At 42.6% G+C, this 15,763-nt stretch overlaps 1 protein-coding gene across 2 annotated transcripts in view; it reads right to left on the minus strand.

The window, feature by feature from the left end:
- Nucleotides 1–10,035, minus strand: part of PLS1 (plastin 1) — a 126,633-nt gene extending 116,598 nt beyond the window's left edge. For both annotated transcript variants that reach the window (XM_012102074.4, XM_012102085.4), the window contains exon 1: nucleotides 9,972–10,035. The gene's annotated coding sequence lies outside the window, so the exon portion shown is untranslated. The remainder of the gene's footprint in view (nucleotides 1–9,971) is intronic.
- Nucleotides 10,036–15,763: the final 5,728 nt, after the last annotated feature.

The following is a 15,763-nucleotide window of genomic DNA, read 5'->3' on the forward strand; positions in this document are numbered from 1 at the left end:
TAAAAGTCCAAATTCTGCAGCCTCATATTCAAAAGGTTCTGCAATCTTCCCTAAATGCCTTTCCAGTCTTGCCTCCCTGTACTTGCCAGAATGAATCAGAGACCCCAGCACTGGCTGAACCTGCACTTCCTGCTTCACTTCTGTTTTGAGGTTCAGTTGCTTCTCTGTCTGGAACATCTCTCCAGTAATTCCCCCAGGGCCCACTCTACCTATGAGCACCTGCCCATCCTTCACTGCCTACTTCATATGCCCCTCCTCCACTATTTTCTTTACATAGACAAATGATCAGCTGGCTCACAAAGATGAATAAAACATTATCTTCAATCCTCCTCTGCTTTCCCTAACTGTCCCAATGGAAAGTGAACCTTTCCCCTTCTCAGACCTGTCATTGTGGCTTCCTATCATTCTTACAGCACTTAGCACCAGCTGCCCTGTACTGGAGCCAGGAATTCATCTATCTTAACCTTACTATAGGACTGCACATTTTCTGAGAGCAAGAAAGGAACTTTCTTCAATTGTGTACATCCTACCTCTGAGCTCAGATCTTGCAAGCTATTCCAAAATTACTTACTGGATGAAGTTTAACATTATATCCAGATTAACAAAATAATACTCCTTGGGTATACTCATCATTCACTCTTAGTGTGGGTCAGCTTCTAACATCTTCTTGCTGATGTCAGCTGTTTAGCATATCATGGGTGGAATGTCATTCTGGCTGAACAGAAGTTACTTAAAAACACAGAATGCAGGAAAAGAGCTAGTTTCTCATGGAGCAACTGAGCCCCTGTGCCACAACTACTAAGCCCACGTGCTACAACTAAGGAGGCCCATGCACCTGGAACCTGTGCTCCACAACAAGAGAAGCCACCACAGTGAGAAGCCTGCTCATGGCAATGAAGAGTAGCCCCTGCTCACCACAACTAGAGAAAGCCCATGCACAGCAACCAAGGCCCAGCAGAGTTAAAACTAACTAAAAAATATAAATTTTTTTTTTTAAAAGAAAAGGTCTGATTTGGGGGGAGAGCTGGGGAGTTGGGGTGGGGTGGAGCAGGCATGGAACTTCCAGAGGACAGCAAGGGGCACAGGCAGCAACCACTGGTGCACGTGTGCTAAGTCACTTCAGTCATGTCTTATTCTTTGTGATGCTATCAACAGTAGCCTGCCAGGCTCCTCTGTCCATGGGATTCTCCAGACAAGAATACTGGAAATGAGGCTAATTTAAGAAGAAAACAAAACCAAAAAATACCTTGAAACATCAATTCTATGAAGCTAGTATAGATAGTACAGTTACAAAAGAAAACCATTTGTTTCTTTGCTTCTAGTTCTCTCATCTCACCTACACTACACTCTAGTCTGGTGGCTCTCAAAATTCCCAGATCATCAGCCTCAGCATCATCTGGGAATTTGTTGAAATAAAATTCTCCAGCCCCACCTCAGACCTAAAGAATGAGAACCTGCAGTTGGGATTCAGCAACTCCAGCTGATTCATATCCTGCTCACGTTTTAGAACTCATTAAAGGAACTGAATTTTCCTAAACGGATCAGCTCCATCCTGTTTCCGTGCTTTTGTTCATGCTGTCCCTTCTCCAAGGAACGCCTTTTCCTCTAGCTAGTCCTTGTAGATTGAACTTGCGCTTTCAAGGATCAGCTCAAAAGTCTTAACACTTTCCTCAAGAGATTTAACAGAATGATCTGCTCTCCATTCGGGCTCCGCCAAAGCTTCATTCTGCCCTTCCTTCTGGTGCTCACTCCTGTCACAGCCTGGCCCTGTGTCTGCCTCACTCAATTGACTGAGAACCTGTGAGTACAAGGACTATGCTTCACTTACAGTGCTGTCCCCAGCCCTTTAGGCCATCTGATTCCTTTGATTCTGCAGAGTAGGAGAGAAAAGTATTCTTCTGCAAAAAGCCTCTGATTGACCATAAGAAGGATGCTGAGAGGCATCCGACTCCTCTCTCCACAATGGAGATGAATAAAAGGCCCATCCAATGAGATCTGAAGTTTAGCGGGCAGCTATTGAAGGCAACTTTGGGAAAGAGAAACCACTTAAAGGGCTCCATAGTCAAGGCTTAGCCATAAGCACATTTAGCATCTTATAAAAGCCAAATATCAATTAATAGAAAAAGTATTCCCTCTCGTCAGTTAAAGAAGAAAATATGGATTGACTGAAAGAGCACTGTATTTGGGATAGACTGATGCTTCATCCAGGACAGGGATCCTGGACAGGGATCCTGTATCTGTCTTGGCTATCACTATGCTCCCAACACTGAGCCCTGACATTTTGTCAAATGTCAAAATTAAAAGACAAAGATGTGAATTCCATCTCTATCATTTTCTCAAGCCATGCAAACTCAAACAGGCAAGTCATTCATTCTCAAAGTCTTGGTCAATTAACAATGAAAGGCAGCGAAGATGGAAAACTATTATATCAATAAATACCTTACCTCCTTACCTTACAGTTTACTAATTGCTTTCACATTTACTATCTTGATTAATCATCAAACCTGCAGCTGAAGAGAAGGCCTCTCTTCTCAAGGGGTCAGAAACAGAATCATAGACTTTGACTTCTCATGCGTGGCCCTGATCATAAGTCAACTGATTTCAGCTATCTAAACTTTAAATTACCTTAAGGAGCTCATTCTGATTGACCACGAAACATTCAGAGCTTCTCAGATTACCATTTTTCCACTGATGGAGATCTGGGGTTTAACTTGATAGAAAAAGTGATTAAGTCAATTGCTGCTATGGTTGTTTTCCCAAAACTAATTCACTTGACATGAAAACTTTTGCTAAAAAAACATCAGTGGGTTTTTGTGAGCTGTGTTTCATGGCTGGTATCTCATTGACCCAATAACACTTCAACTCTGCAAGAACTGGGCCACTCTTAACAATACCCTTGAACCAAAAGAGTGTCCCAGTGACCCTAAGACTGAGAAGAAAGGGAGGAAAAGGGAGATTTTACCAGGTTAGAATGCTGAGAGAGCTTTCAGGTGAAAGAATTACAGAGTCTAGAGAACTTCTGATTTGTTCCCAGTGGTTATAAATACTAACTTGCTACAAACATAAATGTTCAGTTATGTACTTATTTGACACTGTTTTTCCAGCAAATTATTGATGAATAGCATTAAAACCCTAAGCAGAGTCACATTTATCAAACCTCAGAATTCTAGTTTGCATTGATTTTTATCTATAAACAGTGCAAAATATATATCATCAAGGACAAAAAAGAAAAAGAAATCAATAGAGCCATAAAGGTGGCATTTACGATGACAAAGTGAAATGAAACAATGTGCCTTTGATCATTCACTGTAAATGAGTGGGTTCTGAACCTTTTTTTTTTTTTCATTTGGACAGTTTAATCTGGATTCTGAGCACTACCTATGGGAACAAAGTGTGAATACAGCCAGTACTTTCTGTCTAAGGCATTCAAATCTGTTTGATCAACATCAGTTTTAGGTCACAGATTGTCATGCATCATTTGAGATTTTTCAACTGTGATCCATGAAGATAAATCTACTCTTTTATTTATGGAATGCAGAGGGCCCCACAGTGGGAATTCATTGTCAGGGGTGGGCGAGTGGGGAAGGTCTGTAATTAAATGGCACTCTTCTACACACATTTACCAATGTTTTAATCTCAAATTCAATAGAAGTTCTATTTTTTCAGCACTGCTAACATCTCCTGTTTGTTACTTCTCCAACAAATTGAAGGGACTTTCATTATTTTTCTTTTAAATGTTATTTCCTGGGACTGGATCTTTAAACAATTTGAGTTTCTCAATAACAGTTCTGGTTTTCTCTGAGTTTCTCCTGTCAACCATTCCCCCCAAAATCTTTTTTTTTTAATAGTGAAAGCCATCCCATCCCACACCACAGCAAAACCCTCTTCCACCTTACCAAGGTAGATAGCTATTTATCTTACTAGCGGGAAAAGTCAGTTTCTCCTGTTTTCTTTGGAATTTCTTGGAATTTCTGAGGCAGACATGTCTCTGTGCAGTGAGTTATAACCCAAATATTCTAGTTTTATGGCTCTGAATTGCTCAAAAGAGTCAATTATAAAAATTTAGTTTGTTGTAAAGTCTAAAGTCTCCTTCACAACTGGAATTTATGAACAGATTATCTCTAACTCTCCTACAAAAGAACATTGATACTTTCTGATGAAACACATGTTTTACATAAGAGAAAAACTCTCCTAATTAGCCCTCTCTCACCCTTTCTGCATCCACAGTATTACCAAAAAGCAACCTGCCTTCACAGAAGACACCCTCTATACTTCTCACCAAAAAATGGCAAGCAGGCACTTTCAGACACCTTAGTACTGAAAAGAAATAAGATGATCAATGTTGACACAGCCTCACATCTCATGTGGTTTTAAGTCAGCAAAATTTCCAGCAATCAAAACTGCATAATCATTTTATAACCAATTAAACCAACAGACAGCACAAAGGCCTCTTTCTCCCTGATTTTCATCAAAAGCTGGACTGGGATCATTGGATGTTGAAACATGTATTAGGTAAGGGCCTGAGGCAGGCGGCCTTCTCTTTCATGTCCAGAGACTGACCCTGAGGATGCACAGGATGAGCTCAGCGGAGGCAGAAGCCAGAAACAGAGGGGCTCAGGCACCAAAGGGAGGAGAGAAATGTCCTTACTGGGTTCCAGGCTGAGGCTCCCAGGAGAGAGTAATGAGGTCCATCAAGGAGGAAGGGACGGGACATTCTCACAGCCGAGTCAGCTGGTCAAGTGTGGGGCCTGCCAGTCTTGCCTCTAAATCGCCTAAACGGTCTAGATGATTCAGGGCTCTGACCTGGGGCATTCCCTGAGGTATCGACACCCACCTCCACCTGCAACACCAACTTCAGAACTCCCTGGACTGAAGGATCCTGGAGAAGGTGTCCAGGCACGCATTCAGCCTGAGGATTTTGACCATAGTTTAAAGATCTGAGACCAGGGTAAGGGGCAGGACCCAAAGATCTTCCAGGAACTCCCACCATGGATCCCAGGTGAAAAAGTCCTTGTGAACTGTTCACTCTAGAGTCCTTAGGCTCATACACAAGGTGAGTGTCTCATTTCCATACCCCAGAGGCACTTCCTGGATCACCACCAACTCACATCCGTCACCTCAAAAGAGCTTTACATGCACTCAGAGAAGGAGATGCCATCTCCTGCCTCCAGAAAGGCTTTGAGGGTAAAAAGAAGATAAAGACTGAGCGGGATAATTTTTAAAAACAAAACCCAGAAAGATGCATCTCTGTTGTTTTGTTTCTCTTATGAAATTCTGGCTCATAGATCATTGGAAGTGTCACCAGATAAAATCTGTAGCCATTCCAAGCATCTGTTAGGGTTACCACGGATGAAGTTTTGCATTTTACTTTAGCTCTCTGTGCCTGAAGTCTGAAGTCACAGGGGCCTGGGATCCAAGCTCAGCTCAGCCACTTGTTAATGATGTGACATCAGAAATGTGATTTCTACACAAGTCTCAGTCTTCTAGGCTATAAAACAGGAATAACTGCACCAATCGCTCAGAATGGTTTGTAGAGATTCAATGATATATTGCTGGTAAAGTGTTCAGTACAGTGTCTGGTCTGTAAAAAACATCCTAAAATACAAGCTATGAATATTATTATTTTTTTTCAAAAGTTATACACTGTAGTCATTTTATACAGGGCTATGATATATTACTCTAGAATTTAGTATCTGGGTATTGTTTAAGTGTATGAGACATAAACTTCAATGTACTGCCTGATTTTGCATTTTGCTGTCCCATCAATTTTGACTAATGTCATGATTTTAAAAAAAAGTAATTCCTCTATATTTGGCCAAGCTGTTCCTTCCCACGAGCAAACATCTCTCAAGTTCAGTTTCTCTGCTCAACTGTTCTTTCTTCTTAACTCTTACAAGAGGAGGTATCAGGCCTTCCCTGGTGGTCCAGTGGCTAAGACTCCCAACTCCCAATGCAGGGGACCTGGGTTCAACCACTGGTCAGGGAACTAGATCCTATATGGTGCAACTAAAAGATCTGGTGTGCTGTGACTAAGATCAGCACAGCCAAACAAATAAGTATTTTAAAAAAGAGAGAGAGGAGACAACAGTTGAAGACGGTGATCAACTATAGTGTGACTGACAACAGAAAGGACGAGTGCCTGCCAACAGCTCCCTTGATGCTGTGTGCTCATGGAAAGCTCAATGAAAAGACTGTGTTTTGATTTGCAAAACAGCTATTTGCAACATCTGTTCAAAATAAACAAAATATCCCAAAGTACTTCTTGATCCAAGATGGGTTGGGAAGCATTGCCTTCTGTCTGTTTCTTCCAGGTGGAAAGTCTGATCACAATTCTATCTCAAACTTAGCCCCACATTACTGGGCCATAAACACCACTCTCAGAAACATTGCTCCTGGTAATGTAAAATGTCCCTCTCAAACACACTCTCAGTCCAAGGATCTGGGGGCCCACCTGCAGCCCATCTGCTGCCCCTGACAAGATAAGCTACCACATCCTTTCCCTCGATGAAGGGCAGTTCTCGACTTCATCATGTGGAGGTCCCCAGGTCTGCAGTCATGCCCCTATTCTGTGCACTCAGCATTGAATTGGCCAGTCACCTCTTGTGTCTCATCTCTTCCAGTTACACAGATATCCTCCCACTAGCTACCAAGTTCCCCCCAAATCCACAGAATATCTCCATGGCAAATGAATCTTGGGATTGTTAACCTTGAAAAGTTAGGGTTAACGAAAGCATAGCAGAAGATCTGGCTACACCACTAACTAGCTTAGTTAAGTATATCTCAGCTCCTCCTCTACATCATGAGGGGGTGATGGCCTGGATGAAGGGCTACCTCATAGCTCTGGTAGCTCAGCTGGTAAAGAATCCCGCCTACAATGCAGGTAGACCCCGGTTCGATTCCTGGGTCTGGAAGATCCCCTAGAGAAGGGATAGACTACCCCACTCCAGTACTCAGGCCTGGAGAAGTGCAGGGACTGTATAGTCCATGGGGTTGCAAAGAGTCGGACATGGCTGAGTGACTAAGCACAGTACATAGCTGTAAGATCCTTAATGCCCTCCTTCCCCATGTCAAATACACTTGTTTGTTTGTTTATTCAGGCAACAACAGTTGAGTATCTAATACTGCAAATCTACGTGCCTGGCATTGTGCGGAATTAAAGAACATCCCCAAAGAACTTATCATCTAGAATGGGAAGTGAGACAACCACACAACTGTATGAAAAAGAGAAGCAGATAATGTCATAACTGGGTATTATTTATAATATAAGAAGAAAATTATCATTACCAACACCCCAAACCTGAAACTAAAGTGATTTTCAAAATATCTTTTCTTCTCTGCATTTAGCCTTTTTTTGGGGTGGGGTCATGTGGCAAGGCATGAGGGATCTTAGTTCTCTGACCAGAGACGGAACTCGCCTGTGCCCCTTGCAGTGGAAGCTCTGAGTCTTAATCATTGGATTGCCAGGGATGTTCCTGCACATAGTCTTTTACCAAATGCCTCCCCTTTTGTATGATTTCTTACATCTGAGTTCTTCACTCTGCACTTAGAATCACATGCTTACATCCAGGCCTTAGGCAACTCTCCTCTATTATAAATTGACCCCTATCCCCAGAACTTAGAGGTCATGATCCATGACCTCTGGTGAAGATATGAGAAACATCCCATCAGACTGGTTTGACTTGTCCACTGTCTTGCTAGAGCTCTAAGGTGACCTCCTTCATTTCACAGAACATCCACATCAAATCCCTTACCAAACTGTCCCTGTTTCACTTCCTCCCACAAATAGTATCAAGAGCATTATTTTTGCTTGGTTTTGTATGGGATGTCTACATCACAGGCCTGAAGCTCCCAGAGCTTACACACACTGGTCAGGAAGTTGGGACATATATTAAAATTCAACAGTCCAGGATACTAAAGATGAAGGGGGATACTAGCACAGACAACACTAACAAATGTTAGAGGCTTCAGAAGGGGGAGAGCTACTTTCTGGCTATAGTAATCGAAGAAGGCTTCTAGGAAGAGGAACACCTGAACTACACCTTGCTTCGTAGGCAAGACTTCAACAGAGAAAGAGGCAAACAGGTACTCTGAGACAAGGAAGGAGGGCAATTTCAAGACCAGTCAATTTTTAGCAGGGGCTTGAGAGGGTACTCTTTGTTTTGTGGGAATGGTGGGGGGGTGGTTGGCTATACCACCAGACATCCAGATCTTAGTTCCCCGACCAGGGATCAAACTGCACTCCCTGCACTGGATACTTGACGTCTTAACCACTAGACCTCCAGTGAAGTCCCTAGGAGGTACTATTTGAAACGCGTTTACAAGGTAAGCAAGTTTAGTAGCAGGAATAGCTAGTTTTCGGTTTAAGCCAGACTACAAAATAAAAGGGGGCTTCCCGAATGGCTCAGAAGGTAAAGAATCTGCCTGCAATGCAGGAGACATAAGAGACTTGGGTTCAATCTCTCAGTGGGGAAGATCTCCTGGAGGAGGACATGGTAACCCACTCCAGTATTGCCTAGAGAATCCCATGGACAGAGGAGCCTGGCAGGCTTTGGTCCATGAGGTCACAAAGAGTTGGACACCACTGAGCGACTAAGTGCGTGAGTGCTCATGTGTGTGCACACGCGCACACACACACAATATAAGGAGGTAGAAGAGAAAAAGAAAGTGCAATAATCTCACTAAACTCTGAGGAGAGTATCAGCAGGGGATGGCATAAAGGGCCCTGCAAATCAGAAAACCTGGGTCTGAGGCCCAGCTTTGCCAAGGAGGGGCTCCACGGCCACGTCAAGTCATTTAACCTGGTTGGTTTCAGTTTTCTCACTTGTAAACTGAAGCAGCTGAACTGGCTGACCTCAAAGGTCTCCACAGGCCAAAACTAAACCAACTGTATATTATTTCTTCCATTAAAACATTCATCATGGTAGTGGGGAGGGCTGGGGGGAGTTGAAGGAAAGGACAATATCTGTATTATCTTTCCATACAGGTGTCTCCTCCTGAACTACAAATTTCTTTCTTCTAAACTTATTAAATTCTATGTATCTGCCTCCCATCTTGCAAATTTAACACTTAAAGAATGTTCAGTGTGTGGTCCCAAAATTTTGTTTATGGCTCACCGGTTATCCAAGAAATGTGTGCGGCACAGCCTTAAAATCTTACGAGTGTGTCCAATATGGCAGACCCAGGATAAAATATTTCTGTGAGAGTTAGAAAATGTGACTGGGTAAAGAAAGGGGAGAAAGTGAGAGCTCTGTTACTCATCTAAGAGACAGCTCCCTTTCAAGTATACCAAACGATGCCTGAAAAAAACAGTAATGTAGGAAAGTAAGGCGGAAATACACCTTGGACTTTACGAAGTCTGTATTATATGTACTGCCGAAGCAAACACACAACGTCTCTACTTTAAAATGCAGCTGAAATGCATAAAGATTTTGGCACTGAAATACGCTGAAAGTTGGCTTTTTTTTTTTTTTAATGCCGCATCCAGGAGACCCCCGCTCCGGAAAAGGCACCCAAACCAGAAACCACATATCTCACTCCAGTCCTATTGATCCTATGCAGCAAAAGGCCAAAGGCAAATAAACCAGCCACACAAGCAAAAGAGGCTGGATCAAAAAGCCTCACCAGTAGGCATCCAAAGTTTAAGAGAGATGAAAATAGAAAAGTTAACAAAATGCCTAACTTCATGCAAACACTCATAATGCCGTTCTCCAGCTTACTGTGCAAACAGCCGGCATAAATACAGGATGTAGCTAACACCTGCCCACACTACGTACTGCCCAGACTGGGCACAAGCGCACCCCGAGGTCGGCGGGCGCCGCGCTGCACAGCGGGCGCCGGAGACACCTCTCCAGCGAGGGAAACTCGCATAGACTCCTCTGGAGCCACTGAGCTGGCGAGGAAGTAAAGCTCTGTTTTCTGCCTATCGGTCCAGTCTTTCTCTTGGATCCCCTCCGCCGCACCGCGCAGCGTACCTGCAGCCGCCGTTCTGCCCTCGAGCCCGCAGCTGCCGCTCCGGATCCCGGCACACGCAGGTCTGCTCTGCAGCTCCCTAGTCGCGCCAGCCTAGCTGCTGCCCTGGCGCCACTACGCATGCCCGGCCGGCACTCTGGCAGGCAGACTCCGAATCCACTTGCCGCGTTTTGACTGCGGCTCCCGGGGGAAAGGACCCGAGGCCAAGAGCTGAAGTGGAGTTGCAGGTGCTGGGAGAGGCGAGGGGGAGAGGAGGAGAGGTGGAGGGGCACTGCGCAACTTTATCCCTACTGCCCAAAGCGACCCAGGACACATCCTCCGCCAAGCCTAAAGATGACCATCTACACCACTTGGGTGAGCTTACAAGTGCTTCGCGAACTTGATTGTGGATAGGAATCACCTGGAGGGATTGTTGACCCACAGATTCCACTCTCAAGAGTTCAGATTCAGGTAGATCTAGATGAGGCCCCACCATCTGCATGTCTAACATTTTCTCAGGGGAAACTGGCGCTGCTAATTCGGATACCACATGCTGCGAACTTCTGATCAAGAGAAAAGATATAGATATATACACACACACACATATATGGGCTTCCTTGGTGGCTCAGAAAGCAAAGAATCCTCCTGCAGTGCAGGAGACCTGGGTTCAATCCCTGGGTTGGGAAGATCCCCTGGAGGAGGGTATGGTAATACCCTCCAGTACCAGGGTATTGTAATGGTAAGAATACCATTCCAGGATTCTTATCTGGAGAATCCCCATGGACAAGGGGCCTCGTGAACTATAGGGTCACAAAGAGTCGGACAGAATGAGCGACTAAGCAGAGCACAGCACCATGCCTCCTCCAGGGGATCTTGCCGACCCAGGGATCAAAACTGCATCTCCTGCAGTGCAAGTAGATTCTATACCCGCTGAGCCACCTGGAAGCTGCATGTATATGTATAAATTTATGTAATATATGTATGTAATTTAATATATATTAAATATGTGTATATATCAAATTGGAGAAGGAAGTGGCAACCCACTCCAGTATTCTTGACTGGAAAATTCCATGAACAGAGGAGCCTAAGAGTCGGCGACGAATGAGCAACTGAGCACAGTGCATATATCAAATTACATATTTCTCTTGACCTCTGGTCCAGAGAAAAGATATATAGATATAGATATTAAAAGAGAAAGTTTTCTCTCTCCTCCTCTCTGGGATTTCACATAGCACTTCCTCTTCATTTAACAGCCACACCTACTTTAAAAATAAATAAATAACTACAGCTTACAAGCAAATAAAGGTGGAATATTTCCTCTAGCATGTGAGTCAAGTGAGTGGAATGCAACCACAAGAGTACTCAATGTATTTTGCCTGTAGCATAACCTATTGTTGTGGTCTCTCAGACTGTGTCTGGGCAACAAGAGGGGGTCCCCATTTAACTCTAAGTTTTGTGTGACTGTTTAGTGTTTAGCACAGTGCTGGGTACAAAACAGCTACTTAAGAAATCCTGAGTCGATATTAGTACAGCTTAAGAGAAGAAGAAGGATGTTGGAGTTATTTTAGAAACCCAAAGGAGGTGATAAGCAATTGGAAGTAGATGGGCTAAGGCTGGGCTTCTCTGGTGGCTCAGTGGTAAAGAATCTGCCTGCAATGCAAGAGATCTGGATGAGATCCCTGGGAGGAGGGCATGGCAACCTATTCTGGTATTCTTGCCTGGAGAATCCCATGGACGGAGGAGCATGGGGGGCTATAGTCCATGGGGTCACAAAGAGTCGGACATAACTGAGCAAGCCTAAGGCTGAGGAGGATGAGGATTTTCCCCTGTGTTAAACCTAGAGAAATCAGTGGCTCCTTATCTGAGCCCAGATGTACAAGAGGAGGTGTAAGTTCTCACAATGTGTTTCTTAAAAGGTTAAACACACATCTGCCATATAATCTAGCCATTCCATTCATAGATATTACCCAAGATAAATTAAAATATAATCATACAAAGACTGGAATAGGAATGTTGATGGCAGCTTTTTTTTTTTCACAATATTCTTGCATGTATGCTCAATCCTGTCCCACTCTTTGCGACTCTATGGACTGTAGCCTGCCAGGCCTCTGTCTGTGGGTTTTCCCAGGCAAGAATCCTGGAGTGGATTGCCATTTCCTCCTCCAGGGAATCTTCCTGACCCAGGGATTGAACCCAAATCCCCTGCATCTCCTGCGTTGGCAGGTGGATTCATTACGACTGAGCCATCTGGGAAGGCCTATTTTTCACACTAGGCCCAATCAGAAGGAACCCAAATGCCCACCAACAGGTGAATGGATAAACAAATTGTGGTGCATCTATGCAAAGGAATACTACTCATCAGAAAAAAGGGCAAGGGGAGAATTACTCATACAGGCTTCAACATGGATAAATCTCAGAATTATTATGCTGAGTTAAAGAGGCCAGAGACAAATAAATGATTCCATTTATATGCAGTTCAAAATAACCTAAATTGACAAAAAGCAAACTAGTAATTGCCTGGAGCAAGGAGTGAAGGAAGGAATGGGCTATCAAGAGGCAGTAATAATCTTTTGGGGATGATGGAAAAGAAAGCTTTTATTGATTACAATGGAAATTTCACAGAAATGTACAACTGTCAAAACTAAATTATAAGGAGAAGACAATGGCAACCCACTCCAGTACTCTTGCCTGGAAAATCCCATGGACGGAGGAGCCTGGTAGGCTGCAGTCCATGGGGTTGCACAGAGTCGGACATGACTGAAGTGACTTAGCAGCAGCAGCATGCAGTTACAAGCATAATGTAGATGGATCCTAAACTACATATCATGTGTAATTCATAAATGAGATTGTGCTTACATAAAGAAATGATCCTCTTAAGTGTAGAATTAATGGACTTTTAGATATGCAGATGACACCACCCTTATGGCAGAAAGTGAAGAGGAACTAAAAGCCTCTTGCTGAAAGTGAAAGAGGAGAGTGAAAAAGTTGGCTTAAAGCTTACCATTCAGAAAACTAAGATCATGGCATCTGGTCCTATCACTTCATGGGAAATAGATGGGGAAACAGTGGAAACAGCATCAGCCTTTATTTTGGGGGGCTCCAAAATCACTGCAGATGGTGATTGCAGCCATGAAATTAAAAGACGCTTACTCCTTGGAAGGAAAGTTATGACCAACCTAGATAGCATATTCAAAAGCAGAGACATTACTTTGCCAACAAAGGCCCATCTAGTCAAGGCTATGGTTTTTCCAGTGGTCATGTATGGATATGAAAGTTGGACTGTGAAGAAAGCTGAGCACTGAAGAATTGATGCTTTTGAACTGTGGTGTTGGAGAAGACTCTTGAGAGTCCCTTGGACTGCAAGGAGATGCAACCAGTCCATTCTAAAGGAGATCAGTCCTGGGGGTTCATTGGAAGGACTGATGCTAAAGCGGAAACTCCAGTACTTTGGCCACCTCAAGTGAAGGGTTGACTCATTGGAAAAGACTCTGATGCTGGGAGGGATTGGGGGCAGGAGGAGAAGGGGACAACAGAGGATGAGATGGCTGGATGGCATCACCAACTCAATGGACATGAGTTTGGGTCTACTCTGGAGTTGGTAATGGACAGGGAGGCCTGGCATACTGCAATTCATGGGATCACAAAGAGTTGGACACGACTGAGCGACTGAACTGAACTGAACTGACACAATATCCTTTCTGTGTTGGTGCTTATATTTAAGACTGGAAATCTCATCAGCTTTTGCACAGTTAATGTCTCTATTAGACTCTTTAAAAAAGTATCTGGAAATCTCATCAGCTTTTGCACAGTTAATGTCTCTATTAGGCTCTTTAAAAAAGTATCTTCTATGGTTAATAAAATGTAAAGACTGCACCTGCTATTATGCTAGCTTTCATTCTTACATATTTTCACAGGGAACCTGCTTTAATGAATTTATTTTGAGAAGTTTTAAATCAAATTCTATGTCAGGATTTTACATTAATGTCCAATAGGTGGTTAGATTTGTTCAGTGTTAAAATAGGTATTATGGTAACTTCCTCATCAGTTGAATTACTAATTTAAAGTATAACATGTTTTTTATTAAGAGAAACTAACTTATAGAGAAGTTTGGCTGAGAATAGACAACTGTTAAGGCCCTTTGTTGTACAGAATGCTGTGCTTTAATAAATCATGATGTTGTAATAGAAAAAAACTAAATTCCACACTTTAAATTTATGACATTCATTTTATATATTTTCCAATAAAGGTAAAGAATATTTAATCAAAGATTCCTTTGAATTCTTTATTTAGTGGGGATATTGACCAAGATGAGGCCTTGAGGAAGTGTAAACTCTAAATATGGTGTAACCTGATTTTTGGAGAAGGCAAAAACCAACAAAAAATCACTGTCTGTTGAAGAAGCTAAACATAATCAATATAAAATATCTGAAAAAACCCACCTCCAAAAGTAACCAACTCCCAAATGTGACTTGTAAATGTATTGCTGAAAAAATATTTTCCCAAAGTATCTTGCAAAAATAAAACAGTGAACAAAGGACACAATTAGAAATGCACACCAATGCATAATAATGATAAAGAAAACTGTTACCTGCTAAACTGATTACATATCCACCAGTGAGAAATAAGTTCTCCAGATTGTGTTTCCAGGAGCCTGGGGTGTCATGGAAATGATAAATAAACAGAACTCTGGGTTAAGGATCCCAGTCCAACCAGAGCATTATTAGTTCCATATCCAGGTATACTCTGAGAATTTATTTGATAAGAAGATCCCACTGTTAATTGAAAGAGTAATAGTTTGAAAGCAATGGAAATAATGCCATCAGGTAGGAAGAAGTCATAGAGAAAAGATGTTGTATTTGGTGGGCACAAGTATTCTGGTTGTGACAGAAGTATACACTTAAAAGTATACACTCTAGTTATCATAACCTTATGTTCCTGTTTTTCCAGAATAGTCCCAATTTTAAACATTTGTTTTAAACATTTTAAACATTTGTTTAATCACATGAATTTATGCCCAATTATATGCTCCACCTGTAGGTTAACAAAAATAAAATCACCAACTTCAATAAATAGGGATTATTTTCTGGCTCTTCTACAGCTTATAAAAATATTAGTACTATAATAATATTAATAAGAATAATACATAAGTTCCAATACTTTGGCCACCTAATGCAAAGAGCTAACTCACTGGAGAAGACCCTGATGCTGGGAAAGATTGAGCGCAGGAGGAGAAGGGGGCGACAAAGTATGACACAGTTGGATGGCATCATCGACTCAATGGACATGAGTTTGAGCAAACTCAGGGAGATAGGGAAGGACAGGAAAGCCTGGCAAGCTGCAGTTCATGGGGTCCCAAAGAGTTGGACAAGATTTAGCAACTGACCAACAACAAAGGACAAAGGTGAAGATTCAGAAATATTAAAAACAGAGAGAGAATGAATGAGTGGTGGGCTAGGATTCCAACTCAAATCCAACTCCAAATTTGTGTTATCACAAGTCCCTGAAAATTTACAACATATCCCATGAAAGAAAGAAAAGTGAAGGAAAGTCTTAGTTACTCAGTCAAGTCCAACCCACCAAGCTCCTCTGTCCATGGAATTTTCCAGGCAAGAATATTGGAGTGGGTAGCCATTTCCTTCTCCAGGGGATCTTCACAACCCAGGGACGGAACCTGGGTCTCCGACACTGCAGACAGACTCTTTACTGACTGAACCACCAGGCAAGTATATCCCATACTCAAAAAAAACAAAAACCAACCAGGTATTTGGGGTTATAAAGTGAGTTTCTGTGAATGTGGTTAGTGTTAGTTCCCCAG

Source organism: Ovis aries, chromosome 1, assembly GCF_016772045.2.
Source record: "Ovis aries strain OAR_USU_Benz2616 breed Rambouillet chromosome 1, ARS-UI_Ramb_v3.0, whole genome shotgun sequence".
Lineage (NCBI taxonomy): Eukaryota > Metazoa > Chordata > Mammalia > Artiodactyla > Bovidae > Ovis > Ovis aries.